The 18271-nt window shown below is 37.7% G+C and overlaps 1 protein-coding gene across 3 annotated transcripts in view; it reads right to left on the bottom strand.

Annotated features, from left to right (window-relative positions):
• Nucleotides 1-17553, bottom strand: part of XIRP2 (xin actin binding repeat containing 2) — a 70791-nt gene extending 53238 nt beyond the window's left edge. For 2 of the 3 annotated variants that reach the window (XM_059053941.2, XM_067026235.1), the window contains exon 1: nt 17264-17540. The gene's annotated coding sequence lies outside the window, so the exon portion shown is untranslated. Of the gene's footprint in view, nt 1-3217; nt 3241-17263 lie in introns of all 3 variants that reach the window. The other variant, XM_067026234.1, reaches the window with a different exon arrangement.
• Between the last annotated feature and the right edge of the window lie 718 nt (nt 17554-18271).

Raw genomic sequence — 18271 nt, 5'->3', positions numbered from 1 at the left:
AAACAGATGAAGGAAAATTCAATCAACAAAAAGATGCTTTTTTTGTTGTTGTTAACTGACTCATTGCCTCTGCAATAAAATATATACAATAAGCAAATAGTCCTGGATAAGTAATCCAATGTTTAAGTATGACTCAAAAGAAATTGTAAGGTTCAATGGTAATTTGAACTCTCGAGCAGAAGAATGAGAATTTAATGATTTTTTTTTTTGGAAATTTTCTAAAATCAATTCAAGAAGCCTTTATTTAGTCCAAACTAAAAGCCAGGCAGAGAAATGAGCTGGGGTGTCACATGGAAGCCCACAAAGCTGATGCAAATATAGATGCCAGCTTCAAGGAGGCAAGCGTACTTTTGGTGACATATCAATAGCCTTGCTATTATATTCTGGATGCATCATAAAGAAGTCAACTGCTTTGAACTCAGAAAATTGATTGAGAACTAAATTGGGAGAATGACGAACTAAATTCTATCAAATCTAAATATATAATCTATAAGCCAGCTCGGATTTGTGTACAGCATATCATACCGATGGACATACCATGGACTCAGAGCCGTTAGCATGAATAAATTTTCTATAATTTATAATATTTGCATATCCCTCAGCTAATAATAAAATCCATCTCTTTTAAACATTCAGAATGCTGCTGCCAAGTCAAATTTGTAATCAATTTGAGTTTTATATATTTTACCCTCATTTGAATATTATAAAGCGAAGAAGCGGAGAATAAAATAAAAGAGCAAGTGTATAGCACAATCTTGTATTCATTTACAGTTTTTAAAAAAACATGGAGAGGAAGGGCAAAGAGTAAAATGAGTGGAAGTGTATGCCATGATGGCACGAAAGCTATACCGTGCCGTCCCTCCAGCATACGAACCCAGTGAATCAGATTCCATCTTTTAAACTAACCTCCCTATGGTCCCACTCCCCAAAAATGCATTGTGTTGTGTGTACTACTGTCACCTTCCCCAAAATCCATCCATTCGTCTGATTAGCATGATTTATACACTAACAAAAACAGATCATCTCTCAGGGTAATAAGAAGGATTAGTTCTTGCCTCCTTACTAAATCTTCCATAACCACTATTCTCCTAATTTACCAGATACTGGAAGAGATCCTATACATCCAGTTGCCTGACAGAGGAAAACAATAAGATTTAGCAATGTGGTAAACAAAACATTGGTCCTCCAAAGATGTGCACATCCTTATTCACAGAATTTGTGAATACGCTACATTACATGGCAAAAGGGACTTTGCAGATGTGATTAAGTTAAGGATTTTGAGATGGGGAGATTATCCTGGATTGTCCAGGTGGGTTAAATGTAGTCACAAGGGTTCTTATAAGTGAAAGGGGGGCAGAAAAGTCAGAATCAGAAAGGAGTGGTAATGACAGAAGGAGAGAGAGAGGGAAGAAGAAGAAGAAGAAGAAAAAGAAGGAGAGAAGAAGAGGGTGAGGGGGAGGGAGAAGAAGAGGGAGAGGAAGAAAAGAAAGCGAGAGAGAGATGCATTGCAGAATCTAAACTACTGGCTTTGAAAGTGGAGGAAAGGTCCCATGAGTCTAGGAATGTAAATAGATTCTAAAAGCTGGAAAAGGAAAGGAAGGAAACAGGCAACCTCCCTCATAGAGCTTTTAGGAGGAGTGGGGCCCCAGCCAACACCTTGATTTTGACCCAGCGAAACTCATTTTGGATTTTGGATCTCCAGAACTATAATATAATGGATTTGTGCTATTATAAGCCCAATTGTTTGTGCTTACAGTTGTTTGCAGTAATTTGTTACAACAGCAACAGGAAACTAATACAAGCATCCACTGTACATACACATACACCTGACCAAGTCAGAAATCACTACATAGGAAATTCTTCTTGAGGCATATTTCAGTTCTAGCTCCCCCTAATCTCACAGATTCATATACACAAACCACCCTGTGAAGGAAACATCTTTGAATTTCTTTACACCCCAAAGAATAAATGTCCACCTACTTATAGATAAGACTCAGCATAAATGTCCATTTAGATAGTAATCTCTTTGAGTAACAGAACTGCCATTTCTAATTGTAGTAAGTTTTTCTTATATAGACTTGTCTTCTGTTTCCTGCAGCCCCTATCATCTCACAAGAAGTGCTTCTGGTACGAGAGCAGTTATAAATGTACAGAAGTTAGACAGAAATTAAATAATCATTAGTAGGTTAATATTGCTAGTTTGGGCATATTTGAAAATTCAATCATATTGCTATTAAATTAATTAATTGCTTAGTTTAGTTAAGGACTTGGCCAGTTAAAAAATCAATAATTGAATAAAATGACTTAAATTCCTTTGAAATAGTCAAATAAATTAAAACTATTAAATGCTTATAGATGATGCATATTTTTACAATATAAGACACTTCCCTAGCACAGACTTATGTTGCATTATAACAATGATAACCATCTGTTAATGAGTATCAATTACACATTAATCATTTTACATGTATTCTTACACATCTACATTTTACATCTAATTCTTATAACAACTATATCTGATGGGTGGTATTATTTCCAGTTTACTGCAGTGAAAGTAACATTTAAAAAGGTAAAAATCATATAGTAAGTGGCTCAGCTTGGAATTAAGTTCAGGTATTTCTGAGTACAAGGCTATTTAACTCTACACAGTCTCTTATGTAAGTATTTTTCATTAAAATATAACATTATAAAATAAATTTTAAATTAAGGGTATGAATTCTCCTTTCTGTTTCCTAAACATCTATACACAAATCCTTCATTGCAGTGTATCTAGGGATAAATCAAAGGGAAACCAATAAGTTGAATTTCTATGTCTAAGTGAATCCTTTTTTGTCCTTATAAGCTTGAGTTTAGAATTAGAAATCAAAGCAAATTTTTCAGTTATATTTCTTTGGTCACTATAGAGATCAAACTTGAGATGGGGTTAGGTATTGATCCAAACCAGCAGGGAGAGAGACAAACTTTACTATAAGGGAAGGAAAATGTGAAGCAAGGTCCACTGCTCTCATTTCTATAGATTTGTTTTGCCTCAAGGCATGGGAGGTGGTGGCATGCTTCCATCAAAGTTTCCTCTTGTTTAAATCTGCATCCCAGATATACTATAAGAGTATTTGAGAAACTCTCCTCTTAAGGCTTTAGGCATACATTCAGTAAACATCTACTGCTCATCTACTGTGGACCAAGCACAGTGCTCAGAGGCAGGGCACAAATTACTCACCATTGTATTTAGTCCTGCTCTACCTGAAAAGAGAGGAAAAGAAAAACACCAGAGAGATCCTCAAGAAATACAGTATTCTAAGTGGTAATCTGGCCTTATCTCTAAAAACAGAAATACAACAAGTTGCACCATTTTGACATGCTGATTTAGGAATAAAAAATTCCCACATGGCTGGCCCTGCTAAGGAAGTTGCCTTTTCTGAAGACATACCAAATGGAGTCCTCCTGAGGTGGGGAATCCTGAGGAACTTGGTAGCACACACTCCACATCTCCATCCCCCAAATCACATTTATTTATACTGAGATGAAACTGAATTGAAATAGATCAAGACCAATCAAATTTGATGGGGTTGAAAAGTCCCTCACATGTATACTCACAGTGGCTCAATTTCTCTCCAGATTTTTCCCCACTTAATCTAGGCGGTGAGTAGCTCCTCTGCTGTGCTCTCCCAACATTTACAAATTACACTTCTGTTTGTATTACTTGTTACTTTTTAGTGTATCGTTGAATCTCTCCGTCTTCCCTTCTTCTCTCACCTTCCACCCACATGCACGCTCCTCCAGCACAGGTTTAAGTTCATTTAGGAAACCTGTTTTACGCTGGGTTCTGTCTTGGTTTCATCCCACAGCAGGCAGACCCTCAGGGAGATTGACCATCTACTCTGGACCCAGAAAGCCCAATATTTATTCTATCTCTGACACTTTTGACTTTAAGCAAATTTCTTAACCTCTCGAAGTCTCCTTCTTCTTAGCTATAACATGAGAATGATACCAGAATCTGATTGCCTGTGAGGACTGAAGGAGATCTTATTAAAGTAAGGGGTTTTACATAGTATCTTGCACATAGTAAATAATATATGCTCACAAGCTTCCAGTCACCTTAGGTGTTATTATATACCCTAGGTATTATTTTCCAGATAATCTGACATGATACAAGCCTGAGATAATAAAAGTTATGAAATTTTCCCAAATCTCAAAGCTAGTAAGTAGAAAGGATAAGACTTGACTCTGGTCCATATGAATCTAAAGGCTATAATAATATTCCATTCCTCTTTATAAGCCAAGTATCCACCATGTTGCTTGAAACAAGGAGAATGCAATAGATTGTGAAAGAATAGATAATGACAGTAAGAGATGAGGGCAAGGAAGTTGGCACTGTCCTGCTCATATGGCCATAGGAATGGAGAAAATGTATAATAAAGAGAAGAATGTCAATGTATATGATATCAAAGTGTTAGTCTATCTGTGTTTTTGGCACTAGCCAATGAGCTACCCATTTTTCACCAGCAAAGAAGAGGGAAGTCCCCTGAAAATGTAAAGTTAATGAAAATCACCCTAGTATGGCCCAATATATGGACAGATCTGCTCCTTTTCTCCCTGCGATGGTTCCTCATGTTTTCCCCTGCTCTCTGTTTTTTAGGTAAAATCATGACACCATCACTCAAAGTTATTCCCATTTTTCATTTTCCTATAGGGTCTCTGAACAGTGGGCTTGGCACAATGAACCCTGGCCTGGACCAGTCAGGCGGGGATGACTGGGCCACTCCCTAAGTCTCTGCTGCCCTTGTCACCACCCACCAAAGGCAAAGAAGAGAAGGATCCTGGATCCCTCACTTACGATCCATTCCACGGTTGCTCTACTAAGTACCTCTGCATTGCTAGGCACCTCTGTACCCCTACTAAGAACCTTCTTTAGGTGTTTGATAACTGCTAAAGGAAGAGGTGTTTTAATATTTGGTTAGTTTGAATATAGGTATTCTTTCTATTTAATCTGTGTATTCCTTCTGTTTAAATTGATTTCCATCCCTTTTTTCCTAAAGTCTCTGTTCTAGAAAATCTTCAAAGTTGGTATCATTCTACATTATTCACCTATCCCTAAGTTGTTACCTCTTTGATATAACTTCTTTTTCTCACTCATTATTTCCTAATATACTCTTTTTTTATTCCTACTGATTACTAGCTTAGAATTTGTCTTTCCCTAAAATAATTGATTTTTGCTTCTCATAGGTTTTTAAAAAATCCATACGAAGTTAGTTCATGTGTACTGAACTGTTTTGTTTAGTTCCAAGTATGCTGTTGTCACTCAACAGATCAAAAATAAGCAACAGTAATAAAATGCAGATGAACATTTAATAATTTGCAGCATTGAAAAACATCTTCCCAGCATGCCTACCTTTAAATTGTTTGAGTGTGGGCAGGGGAGGAAAGTTACTTACTTACTATTACCTTAAATAAGTTCTATGCTAGCTGCAGTCTGGAAAAGTCAGAAGTTTCCAGATCCATTTTTAGGAATTCCTCAATTCTTTATCCTCTTTCCGACTTTCACCTCTCCATTAAGGTTAGCATCTGAGATTTATTCTGACAAAGGATATTAAAAGAAAGCGAAACACTAAACTCTGACTCTCAATGACTTAGACAATTGATGCTATGGCAGCTTCTCTCTTACTAATCATTCTTTTCCTTTGAATAATAAAAATGTATTTAATTCAGTCCACCTTTTTTCTTAGGGAATTTCGGTCTTCGAATTTACACAAACTCTTTTCAATGACATTAAGTAAGTCTTTGTATAACATGCTTTCTCTGCCTAAGTCCACAAATAACAGCATACTTTGATATGGTTTTCTTTTGAACTTAATGGCTGATAGACTTGATCAAAGAAAGGAAAGCACACTAATTCCATATACTTTCTTTACTGGAAAAGCTAAGCAATCAAGGAGAAAAGTGAAAATGTTTAAATAATGCAACATTTTGCTTGCTGAATAAAAGATGCCTTTGGAAGTAAATTCACTCTTTCAGAGCAGTGATGTACTTAGAAAAATTCTACCTAAAGAAATAAACACTTTGCAAACGATGTGATCTTTAATCATTTAAATGTTTCCTGGGTAGGAAGATAAAACTGTGAATGTTAAGCAGAAATATTAAGAATCTGTTTTTCTTACCAAAGCTCTGGTTCTTCTAACATGCTCTAAAATGAAAGGTAAAATCAGCACTTGTCAAATGTTTGTACTGTCACAACTCCTTTCTGATTATTGTCCCCCGTAATTGCAGGGGGCACTAGATAGTGCTGTATACATTTTGAACAGTCTTAAATTTAGAATAAGGATGTTTATAAATTAAAGCTACAATGATTTTAATATATCAAAACTTTGAACTGGCCAGATGCTGGGTTACTCTCCCTGTCACCATTAACATGACCTAAATATCCTCTGCATATCAACACAGACTGTAATTTCAAAAGAAAGAGATGATGTCAGTTTCCTAAGGATATGCTGGTCCTAAGAACTGTCCAAAGAGTAGAAGTAATTTAATAGTCTTCCCTGCTTAAGATACACATGGGATACAAGTTAGTCAGTCTCATCATCCCTTAATTTATTTATAGTTACTTATCTTAAAAATTTTGGCACTGGCATTTGTTTCTTTTCCCTCAGATTCAAAACCTAATCCTGTAAGTGCCCTGTAAGTGGAGGAACTCAGTTTACGCTGCTTATTTCACTCCTCTTTTTAGAGGATAAAGTGTAAAAAATCAGTCTTTAAATGTTATTCAGATTGAAACTTGCTCTTTTCCATGCACATTAAGACAGTAACATCTGTGAACAACAAATAATTTAATTAAAACTTGCAAACAAAAGTTTTCCTAGGGCTTCCCTGGTGGCGCAGTGGTTGAGAATCCGCCTGCCGATGCAGGGGACACGGGTTCGTGCCCCGGTCCGGGAAGATCCCACATGCCGCGGAGCGGCTGGGCCCGTGAGCCATGGCCGCTGAGCCTGCGCGTCCGGAGCCTGTGCTCCGCAACGGGAGAGGCCACGGCAGTGAGAGGCCCGCGTACCGCAAAAAAAAAAAAAAAAAAAAAAAAAAAGTTTTCCTAGACCAGTGGTATTTAAACTCAAGTGTAGTGGAAGGTGAAAGGAGGAAAGTTGTGGGGAGTGAAATGTAAGAAGCAATTAAAAACTATATATTGGGCTTCTTTGTAAAATTCCATATGAAGCTAGGCTTCCACGGCTTTAAAATAGAATCACTTTCCAAGACTACTCCCTTTAGGTATCAAAAGCCATAGGCAGATGGGCAAATCACTTCATCTTAGTGTGACCTCCTACTGTTTTAGGACAACTTACCTAAAAGGGAACTCAGACTCTAAAGTTAAGCATCTCCTTGTTTGTATTTAAAGATTATTTTAAAAATTTAGACACCTAACTACAACTACAGGTTATCAACGGCTAGCCAGGAACTCAGCATCAGTCTCCATCTCTTAAATCTTCTAGTAGCCTGCATAACCGTGTCCACCATGATTTCAGTCAAAGAATCTCTTAGTTTCATCAGTTTACAAAATGGCAACACCCACACTGTGAATATGAAAGGCTGGCCATCACACAGTGGCCAGAAATGCTCCTTGTGGGCCCTTATGTGGAGGCAGGAGAAATATAATGCACCTCTAAGCATGACATGCTTGTGCTTTCCCTAACAATGAGTGCCAGAGGCTTTCCTAACATTTTTGCAGAACTGGTTATTCAATTTTTATTATTACCTAAAATTCCTAGATTGCCAAGAAGCAAACCGACAGTTGAGATGAATACGGCCAACTTCACAGGTATTTAACATATAACATCATGACTTGTACACAGTGTATGCCCAATAAGCATTTATTGAATGAAACTGCCTTGCAAAAATACTGCAAAATTCAATGCCCATCTTTTTACGGTTCCTGTTGATGGATTTTAATTTCTCTCTCGTACTTCTTTTTAAAGAGTAGAAAACAAGTTCCAGATTCTGTAACAGAAGTTATTTAAGCAGAGCAGCAATGTGAAATTTGGGATTAGAGCTTCTGGGAGGGAGCAAAAATAAACTTCTTGCCTGTGAACCTGTGAGTGTGCCACAGTGAAATCCAGCTCATCCCCCAAAATGCTCAGCGGGACACGACATGAGCAGGTGAAAATTAGAACTGCATAAAAATGTGTGTTTGGAAAGTGAAACTAGTCAACTTTGGGCTTTCTGCCCAGTTTAATTTCTGCCAGAAATTCTCCTGTTATTACATATTTGCAGAAAGAAATTAGAAAAGTGTTATAGCTAAAAAATTTCAGATACATTCATATCTCTATCGAGTTTGGCCCAGAAAAAATAACTGGCTTCCCCAGGCAAGTACAGGACTATGGCTAGAACACGGAAACACTAATACACACACACACACACACACACACACACACACACACACACACACACACTTTTCTTTGGAGGACCATTTAATCACTAGTAGTATCCTATTTGTTTTATGAGATCTAGCAGGAAGACCTCAGTAAGTTTTCAGAGTGTCCTAGTGCAGCTCTGAGTTGAAAGTCTGCCAAGGAAAGCAGATGTGGCAGAAAGCCCCAGGTCCCGTTCACCAGCAGTGCAGGGCCTGAGGAAAATGTCATAAAACTCATGGAGCTTAACACTTGCCATTACAAGAAATATCTCAGAAGGAGGAATTAAAAATGCTGATGCTTTGCAGCATTCTCTGCATTGTTCTTTATAACTCTCAAAACCGAGTGTGGAGTTGGTGAGTAGCTTAGACCAGGAAAAAGTAACACTCATCTATCTATGTCTCCTGAAACACACACACACACACACACACACACACACACACACACACACACACACACAATTCTTGACACCCAACCATGTATATTTTTCAGGGCTCCATCCCCAGTCTTCTGTTTCTGTCTTATCACACACACTCCATCAGTTCTCAGCTTCATCCATATTATATCAATGTATATGTCCAGTAACTAAGTCTTAATCTTAACCTTGACAAACCTTTTAAAATTCAACGTGGCTTTTAAAAAAACATATTACCCACAAATTTGCTTCCATTTTCAACTTTTCCAGTGGTATATTAGAATAGAGAACATCTGGGATTGTCAGGAATAATGGTGAATGTGATATGCAGTCAATTAAAAGTGAATAAAATGAGTGTTGGGTATTAGCATATATGCAAAACCACAGACCTTTAAATATATATCTTTAAATATATATATAAATATACACCTAGGCAGCCTGGGAATGGAAGCAAATATATCAGATTATGAGGAAAATGTTGAACTGGCTTTTGATGGGGTAGATTTAGCTCAAGAACATGGGGACAAATGAGATGGGAGGTCAGTGAAAGCTCTTCTCTTGCAGCTGACAATGGGGCCCAGGCAGAGTGGGCATTGGGTGTCTCATGGTTCCTTTAAGCTTTAAACCCATCCCTGAAGCCTGGAGTCAGGAGCCCTTAACACCAGGCCACCAACACTTCTGAACTGTTCTTGGCCTTGGTTGAAATGGGTGCCTTAGTCCATCCCAGGCTCCATCCTGTCATGTTCCTAGTTCTCCTTCCTTCTGACCTTGTGATTTATTTTCCCGCTTAGCTTCATCCATCAAACCTGATGCATTGTACCATTTCACTGGCTCAAAGGCTTTTGCTTTCTCTTCCATTATTGGATTCTTCTTTGCCTTTTCTGCTTTGGATTCTCCTGATAAACAGTCTGGTACCCACAGCCCCATCTTTCAGTGTCTCCCTCCCTAGTAAGAGTCCTCCTTCCATCTTTACTCAGACACTGTGAGTGGATCAAAAATACAGAGAGATGAGGCAAAAGAGGGAGAGGGTTGAGGGGCAGGATGTGTTGAGGATTGGACTATGCTGTAGGTCAAGACCAGTTGAAGTTGAAAAGAAAGAAAACTGTGATCTAAAAGAATATTCTGAGAGTCCAAGAACTAACTCAAAGTAATGACAAGGTACAATGTATGGCTGTGAGCAGCTCCATCTGAAAAGAGACAGAGTCATTATGGTTGAAGTGGCTGAAGAGTTCAGTTTCTTGAAGTAATGTGATGCAGACATCAGTAAGGATAACTGAAAAGTTAGTTTCAAGTGTTGGGAAGATTATAAAAGAAAAGGGGTATTTAATAGCTTTCTACAACTCCAGAGAGGACAGAAATTTAATTTGAGCTCAAGAGTAAACCTCTGAAAGGGAAGGATGCCTTTAACAAGAGAACAACCTATTAAATCAGGTAGATAATTTTCTCTCAAACAGTTCTCATTTAGTGTGCTGTTATTTTGAATGTTCAGCATCTAGGATAACTTGGTACTTTATATTCTTATCTTGCTCTCGGGAAAGATGTAAAGGTTATTATATTAGTCTCATATATTGAACAATAATAATAATGATAATACAGCAAAAGCTTATGTAGAACTTACTATGTACCAGGCTCTATTGTTTCAGTCATTTTACATAAATAATTTAAATTCATTAAATATGAATTTATTTAATCCTCAAAACAACCCTGTGAGATAGATTTTATTATTATCTCAATTTTCAGATGAGGAAATAGGCACAGAGATGGATTAAGTAATTTGCCCAGATTCAACCAGCTGGTTAAGTGTCAGAGCTAGAATTCAGACCCAGGTAGTCTGGCTGCAAAGTCTGTGTTCAACTAACAAGGGTTTACCTGACAGCATTTTCTGGTTTCCTAGTAAAGTGTTATGTGGGTTTCCTTTGGAATCTCTTCGGCCCTGGGAGATGATGTTTCTGTGATTCTGATAAACTGAGGACACTCCATACACCTTAAGGATAGTGATAGCTCTAGGGTTAAGTAATATATTCTAGAGGTCTTTCCTAGAAATGAAATAAAAAAGAAGGAAGGAGAAAGGGAGAGAGAGAGAGAACATAGCATATCATTTGTGAAATCTTTCTAATTTCAAAAACTATTCAAAAAACTTTCTAATTTCAAAATGTAAAAATGATATAAATAATGAAATTTTATATGCCAACTCCTGGAACTCCTTTTATATAGCTATCTATGGGAGAATAATCCTGTAGAAAATGTTTATTATTGTCATCGTTATTATAAAGATGTAGCTTCGCACTTTCTCAATACAAATGTTTACAAAACTCTGTCAGGCTCTTTACGCAATGTTACACAAAAGGTAAAAAGAGGTGTCATTATGGATGATATTGTGGTTATTGGATGTTGTTTGAAGACTACTCATCTTTCTTTGAACATCTAAATGGACTTTTAAAATATGAAAGAAATGGAGAACAATATGGAGGCATAGGTAACACTGTGCTTTATAGAAAATAAGGTATACATACACAGACACACATATATACATACATATATGTATATATGAGCATAATGGAGCACAAATTGAAAGAGATGGTAATAGTATAACATAATGACATAGTCGAGAACCTGGGGCCAGTGGGGCTGAAATGGTGAATTAAATGAAGAGCAGTGAAAATTGAAGTTTGCGGTAATTTGTTGCTTCTATTTAAAGGGTGGACTGTTAGAAACTATAAATGGTAGTTTTGAGCTGACAACTGCAATAGCTGGACTAGATCTTTGTAGGGAAAAAAATATTGCAACTTTAATACAAACATATGCCTTCCTTTCAAATTTCATTTCTCTGATATTTTACAGAGTTAAACTTGGGGTTATTGTTCAGCTCTGGATGAATGAATGGATGATGAATCCTGAAATTATTCCCATTCCAGAATGAGTCAGTGACTGAAGCACACGTGCACTAATACAGTTACATTCCTAAAAATAAATGTTTTTGAGTCCTCCGGCACCCAGAGGGCTAGCATAGTTTCTACTGAAGAAGTCAGGGCTGTAACGAGGTTCTGTTCCCACTCTGAGCATCCTTGGATGGCACAGAGGACAGAAAGAGCTGACCAAGCGGCTGACTGCTGCCCGTTGCTCTTTCTTTGGCACCTCTAGCTCTGGCCCCTGTGTTCCAACTGGAAACTGGGCTGGGCTTCACCCTAGTAGCCAAATAGCAGACTTTTACCTTATATAATTCTCAGGAGAATCGGTCAAAATCCAACAGAAGCAGAGGCAGTGAATTTTAAACAAAGCTTGTAGCTGGAATTGACCACCCTTAAATAATGTGACAAAACTCACCTTATTCTATCTCTTTCCCAGAATATTCCAACTTGACAATAAGACCCTTGTGTCAACAAGAAAAACTTCTAACTTATAAGACAGATAAATGAAAAGGTGATCCTTGGCTTTAAAAAAAGATTTTTCAGTTTCCCTGGAGCACTTATTTACTATAGTTACTTACGAAGTCTAATTACTTGACAAAAAGGCTTAGTGGTTACATAAGATAAAGCTGAATTCTTATTATGACAGTACTGACTAAAAATAAAATAATCAGCAACAACAGAGATAGTGATAAAGCACCCTTGAATTTTAATGCAATTCAATGGGGAACTGTGACTGTACTCATCAAAATTTAATATACATAGTTTAAACAAACCCAGATACTTTATAATGTGAGTTCTGCCTACATCTTATTTCAATGCAATTAACTTCCTATGAATTAAAAAATAAAATAAAATGATTATTATTTTATATTCAGTTCATATTTATGAAACTTTACATGGAAAGCATTGACATGTTTTGAAATCATTTATAATGCTGGACTTTGCTTTCTTTTTTTTTTTTTTTTTTTTTTTTTTTCAGTACGCGGGCCTCTCACTGTTGTGGTCTCTCCCGCTGCAGAGCACAGGCTCCGGACGCGCAAGCTCAGCAACCATGGCTCACGGGCCCAGCCGCTACGTGGCATGCGGGATCTTCCCAGACCGAGGCACGAACCCGCATCCCCTGCATCGGCAAGCAGACTCTCAACCACTGCGCCACCAGGGAAGCCTCTCGCATGCCGCGCAGCGGCTGGGCCCGTGAGCCTGCGTGTCTGGAGCCTGTGCTCTGTAACGTGAGAGGCCACAACAGTGAGAGGCCCGCGTACAGCCAAAAAAAAAAAAAAAAAGAATCCGCCTGCCAATGCAGGGGACACGGGTTCGAGCCTTGGTCCGGGAAGATCCCACATACCGTGGAGCAACTAGGCCCGTGCGTCACAACTATTGAGCCTGCGCTCTAGAGCCCACGAGCCACAACTACTGAGCCCGCGTGCCTAGAGCCCATGCTCTGCAGCAAGAGAAGCCACCACAACGAAGAGTAGCCCCCGCTCGCAACTAGAGAAAGCCTGCACGCAGCAATGAAGACCCAAAGCAGCCAAAAATAAATAAATAAAAATAAATAATAAATAAATAAAACTAAAAAAAAATTAATGGTGGTACAATGTTTTCTTTTTTAGCTTTTCTATGTTGATAACTACCAAGTTAATGCATTTAGAAACACACATGCTGATATATTCAGATTTGGGGGGGATGTGTTATTGGATCTTTGACCAACAAAAATTTCCTAAAATAAATTCTTTTAGTATTATATCTATTTTAAGTCGTATATATGCCTGGAGCAATTTGACAATTATTTACTTTTGAACAGTCAGACATATCTAAAGCGTTCACCTCTCTGGGCAACAGGATATATCCCGCATACAATTAGAAAAATGTATAAGACTAAAACCTACTTGAAGGTCTGCCAAAAAGAGCAGTGAAAAATGATGTCTCCAATGACAAGGTGATGGTGGGGGTCTGCGGTGGGGTTGGGGGCAGAAACAGCTCATCTAGCACAGAAGATGAGTAAACTTAAATGCTTAGTCAAGTTAAAAAATAAACCAATCACCATTTTTCTGAGTTTTAAATGAATATGTGGATCAGTTCTCCTTTTCCATAATTTATCTTAAATTAAAGAGAAACAGGAAATGCAAAATAAAAAGCAACAAAAACCTGGAAGAAAATAGGCTTTATCAAGGTTTACCTCTAAATGTGTTCCAAGTCATGGGGGTGGAGTAAGGTTGGGGTGATATGGCACAAAGCTTTGCAAAATGACATATAGCACAGAAATATAAGTCAAGAGAGTTGGTTTCTAATTCTCTCTGCCTAAATCTTGTTAAGTTACTAGTTAATGTACTGTGGCTCAGTTTTCTAATCTAGAACTTAAAGGTGTTAAATCAAATAGTCACTGAGGTTCTTTGTGTTATCTATGTAATAAATTCCTTTTATCCTTTGTGATATTTTAAGAAGTACAGCCACTCTACCAGGAATTTGGATTACCTATTGCATTACTCACTGCCAGATTATTTTTATGCCATCATGTATGCCCACAAAGTCTCAAGAGTCATTAAATATAGCAATACTCTCATTTCTTGTATACAAACTGATACAAATAACTCATTGAATTTGCTGATTCTCAATTCTTAAGAAAAAACCTTTATTCTTTACACTGGCTGTCTGATTATCATTGTTCTTTGTGCTTTTCCTGATTATATTGTACAAATGGAGACGTACTCAGGTTAAATTTGCAAAAGAAGGATTCCAATGATTAGGAAAATAAATAGGATGAAACTTTTACTCTGGAGTTTATAGGTAGTGTTTCATAGACGGAGAAGTAACATTGTGGATATATGTGATATAATACACAATAAGTATTTGCTATTTGTCCCTGGTTCCTGGCACGGAACTCCTAACACCCTTCAAAACTTCTGAGTGATGGTGTCTTTGGTATGCTAGCTAATGAGCTAATTCCTGGCCTTATGCGGGGGTGGGGGAAATAGAGACAGCTTCAGGATGGGGGCTGGTTGCCAGAAAAACCAACCAAGCGATTAGAGTCTGAATATTCAGCCCCACTTCCCACCTTGGAAATGGGGAGAGGGGTTAGAGATTGAACCTACTTAACTATGGCCAATGATTCAGCCAATCATCCTACATCATGAAATCTCAATAAAAATTCTAAACAACAGGATTTAGTGAGCTTCCAGTTGGTGAGCATATTGATGGGTGGTGAGCCCAGAGAGGGCATGAAAGCTCTGTGCCCCACCCCCACCCCCCGCCGATTACTCTATGGATCTCTTCCATTTGGTTGGTCCTGAGTTAGTGGCTAAAGTGTGGGCAATCGGTGGGTTCTGCTCTAACTCTGGAGGTTAGTGTGAGAATTGAACTGAATTGTTGTACACCCCTCTGGTGTCAGAGAATTGGAGAATTGGTTGGTGTCAGAAAATACCATGCATTTGGTGTCAGGGAAAAAACAACAATACAACATAACATGCCGTCACATAAAGACCGTGTACTTATATTGAATAAATCAGTGTTCTAAAAAAAGTTATTCCTGAATCAGAAAAGTCTGATGTTACCCACATTCTGCAAAGGATGAACCTATAATTTGAATGAGCAAGTGTTTGTCTCAGAAGCAGGGAAAAAAAAAATTACAATTTAATGAAATTTCAAAGTGTAACTTGAATGCTTTTAAAAGAGGGGGTGGGAAGCAAATAAAAAGGACAACGTAATGTCATTTAAGTTCTATCCCTCACAGATTGTTCAATCAGAAATCTGGGAATTATTCTGCCAAGCACTGATTAAGTTTCTGGCCTGGTCTGTAAATTACTGAATCTAGATGTGACTCCAAGCTAACAAACAAGCGTTACAAAATGGTATCTTACTGCCCAGACTTATGTGTATGCATGAGAGAGAGAGAAGAGAGGAAGTATCAGTTTCCAGTTCCGAGATTACCATGGGGGTCCAACCCCAAATTGTCTCATCATAAGTAATATTTTACCAAACGAATAAAATGAATACTGATATGCAGAAGTTTTTCAATTGTGGTAAATGTAAGTGAGAGGCAAAATACTGGAAATGACTGAATAGCAGACAGCTATCAATGGTAAACAATAGTAAATTATCTACGAACTTTGTGGGGTTTTTTTTACCCAAAAGTAAACTTGAGGGAAACAACCAACCCTCTCTTCCTTTGTAATCACTGAAGACTTGAGGCCCACCTGACATTTTCTGAAGTAAAGCTCTCTGTGATCATTAGAATATCTACTTTTATTTTTCAGGTGGTTGAGGGAAGTTGTATCTAAAAGATGCACACCACTGCATGCAGAAATATTTACTCCAAACTCCAGACTACATTTTCCCCAAACAGCTGGCACTTTGCCGTACTGTAGACATCTGAAATGCTGAATGACTTTAAAAAATGGATCTAGTTGTTCATTTACATGTTAACAGTAAAAAAGGTAAAAGATTCAAAGATTAGGCAGAGAAGTAGAGAAATATTTAAGCACAGAACTCAACACTTTCCCATTTTTTTTATCCAATATTTTTGCCACTCAATGGTAATAGCTTCCAAAACTCAAAACTGGTGCTCATATTAAAATTCAGGGCTCTGAATGTAGCTGAGGTAAATATTTTACTCGTCCTTTGGCACCCTGCACATAAAATTTTAAAATACTTCAAACAAACTCCAGCTCGTCAGTGACCAAATAGAGCTCTGGTAAAAATAAAATATCTTTCAGTTCAGCACCAGCTGGCTAAATTTAAACCCTGTATTATGTAATCTTAAAGTGTCCTTGCTTTTAGTTGGTGTCATAAGAGATTCTGTTATAATGCCTCTTCCAAATCACTTCAGTCTCTAACATCTAAACATTTAAGGCACAACAGGACCAAACTAAGGTGTTCATAGGCAACTGAAGACAGAATAAATTCATTTGAAACAGTATATAAGGCCATGCTATTTTAAAAGTAAAATCTCAGTCTTCTCTCTTTAAGTTTGTATTTACTATAATTAGGCCTGGCAGATCCAACTGGCAGTGCTTTTCTTAATTCTGTAAAACATGTAAGAACCTGATTCTTTAATCCTTATTCCAGTAATACTCCCAGAGGAGATGAGACTGGCTGGGGCAAGAAGCACAAAATCAAACTAAGGCTGGAGAAAGAATACATTTTATACATTTCTCTGAGCAAGCTGCAACAGTTGAGCATATTTTCAACTCTTTCTTTCCCTCAGCAAATTTTAAGAAGTATAGTTTAAAAAAAATAAGAAATATAGTTTAGAGTTTCAAACATATTCATTGCATACATTATCAATTTATGCTCATAAAAGATAAACTAATTTTTTCAGTTTTCCCTTTTAGCTATAAATTGAAGTATAATTTTCATTGATGTCTATTTATCAAGTATGGTTCATATTTCTTCAATACTAAAAGTAAAAAATTCTAACTATTCTACAAAATCCAACTGAGTATTTGCTGTGATGACAATTACAATTTGACCTGTGGTCTTCATTGATCTTAAGCAATCAGCAAGAATATATCACAACTCTGGAAGCAGAGTATCAATGACTATATAACACATACCTTTTGTAATATTTAGACTTAACCCCAAGTTCGTGGAAATGTCATATATCTTTACAGTTCTTCACAGACTAGTTTCCTCCTTTGTACAGCAAATTTCCCAGTCCCCTGAAAGCAATCGGTGGAGTGGAGACCAGCTCCACTGAAGGGTCTATCAAGACAGTAGATGGGACGGCTGAATTTATTTCAGCCCTGCTTCTAAAGGATGCAACTTCGCATCTATTTTTAGGAACTGAGCTCTGTATAGGTGGGGCCTGAGTCAACTACTCTTTTCAGAAGTGTTCTCTGAGGGCACTCTGCCTCGTAGGGCCCTCAATAATGTATGCATAGTATTAGCACATGTGCAGTCAATCAAACTCCCTTCCACAGCCATGACCATCGAGCCAACTCTGACCTTCTGAACAAAGCCTAAAATATAACCAGCACCGATGAGGAAAAAGAGGAGTGAAAGCTCTTGAATTACTTGCATTTGTTTTAATAATTTCCATCTTTAAGAGTCAAGAATCTGAAAATAAAGCACAGAGAGAATGTTCCAATTTATTCTGGTGGAATTTGGGTTCTCAGGAAGTGGAAACGCTGTTTTTATTCACAGAATGTTCTTAGGCATGGAAAATATTAGTTTGCTTTTTGAGACTTCACATATAAAGCAAAACACTATTGTGATGTTTATATAAGTAAAGAAAGTGCTCTTTTGGACAAAAAAGTGAAGGAGGAAGGAGTGATAAGGCATTCTAGAGAGAATAAAGGGCACACCTACTGTGTGATTCCTGCCCATTAATATTAGCTTAAAAACACTTGGCAGGAGGAACAGCGAGCAAGGGACAGGAGTCACCTCACATGCTCCTGAAAGAATCAGATTAAGTGTCCTTTGCTGCCACCCTGCTTACTCAGCACACCCTGCAGACCTGACCCGGAAGTAAGTAGGAGAACTCGCCTTTTAGCTCCATAATGCCAACATCTAATACATTCTAAGTAAATATAAAACAACCAGCTTCCCCTATCTTTCCTCTC

The sequence above is a fragment of the Kogia breviceps genome, chromosome 2, assembly GCF_026419965.1.
Source record: "Kogia breviceps isolate mKogBre1 chromosome 2, mKogBre1 haplotype 1, whole genome shotgun sequence".
NCBI lineage: Eukaryota > Metazoa > Chordata > Mammalia > Artiodactyla > Physeteridae > Kogia > Kogia breviceps.
Note: the sequence above shows the minus strand (reverse complement) of the source record. Positions and strands in the feature narration are given on the sequence as shown.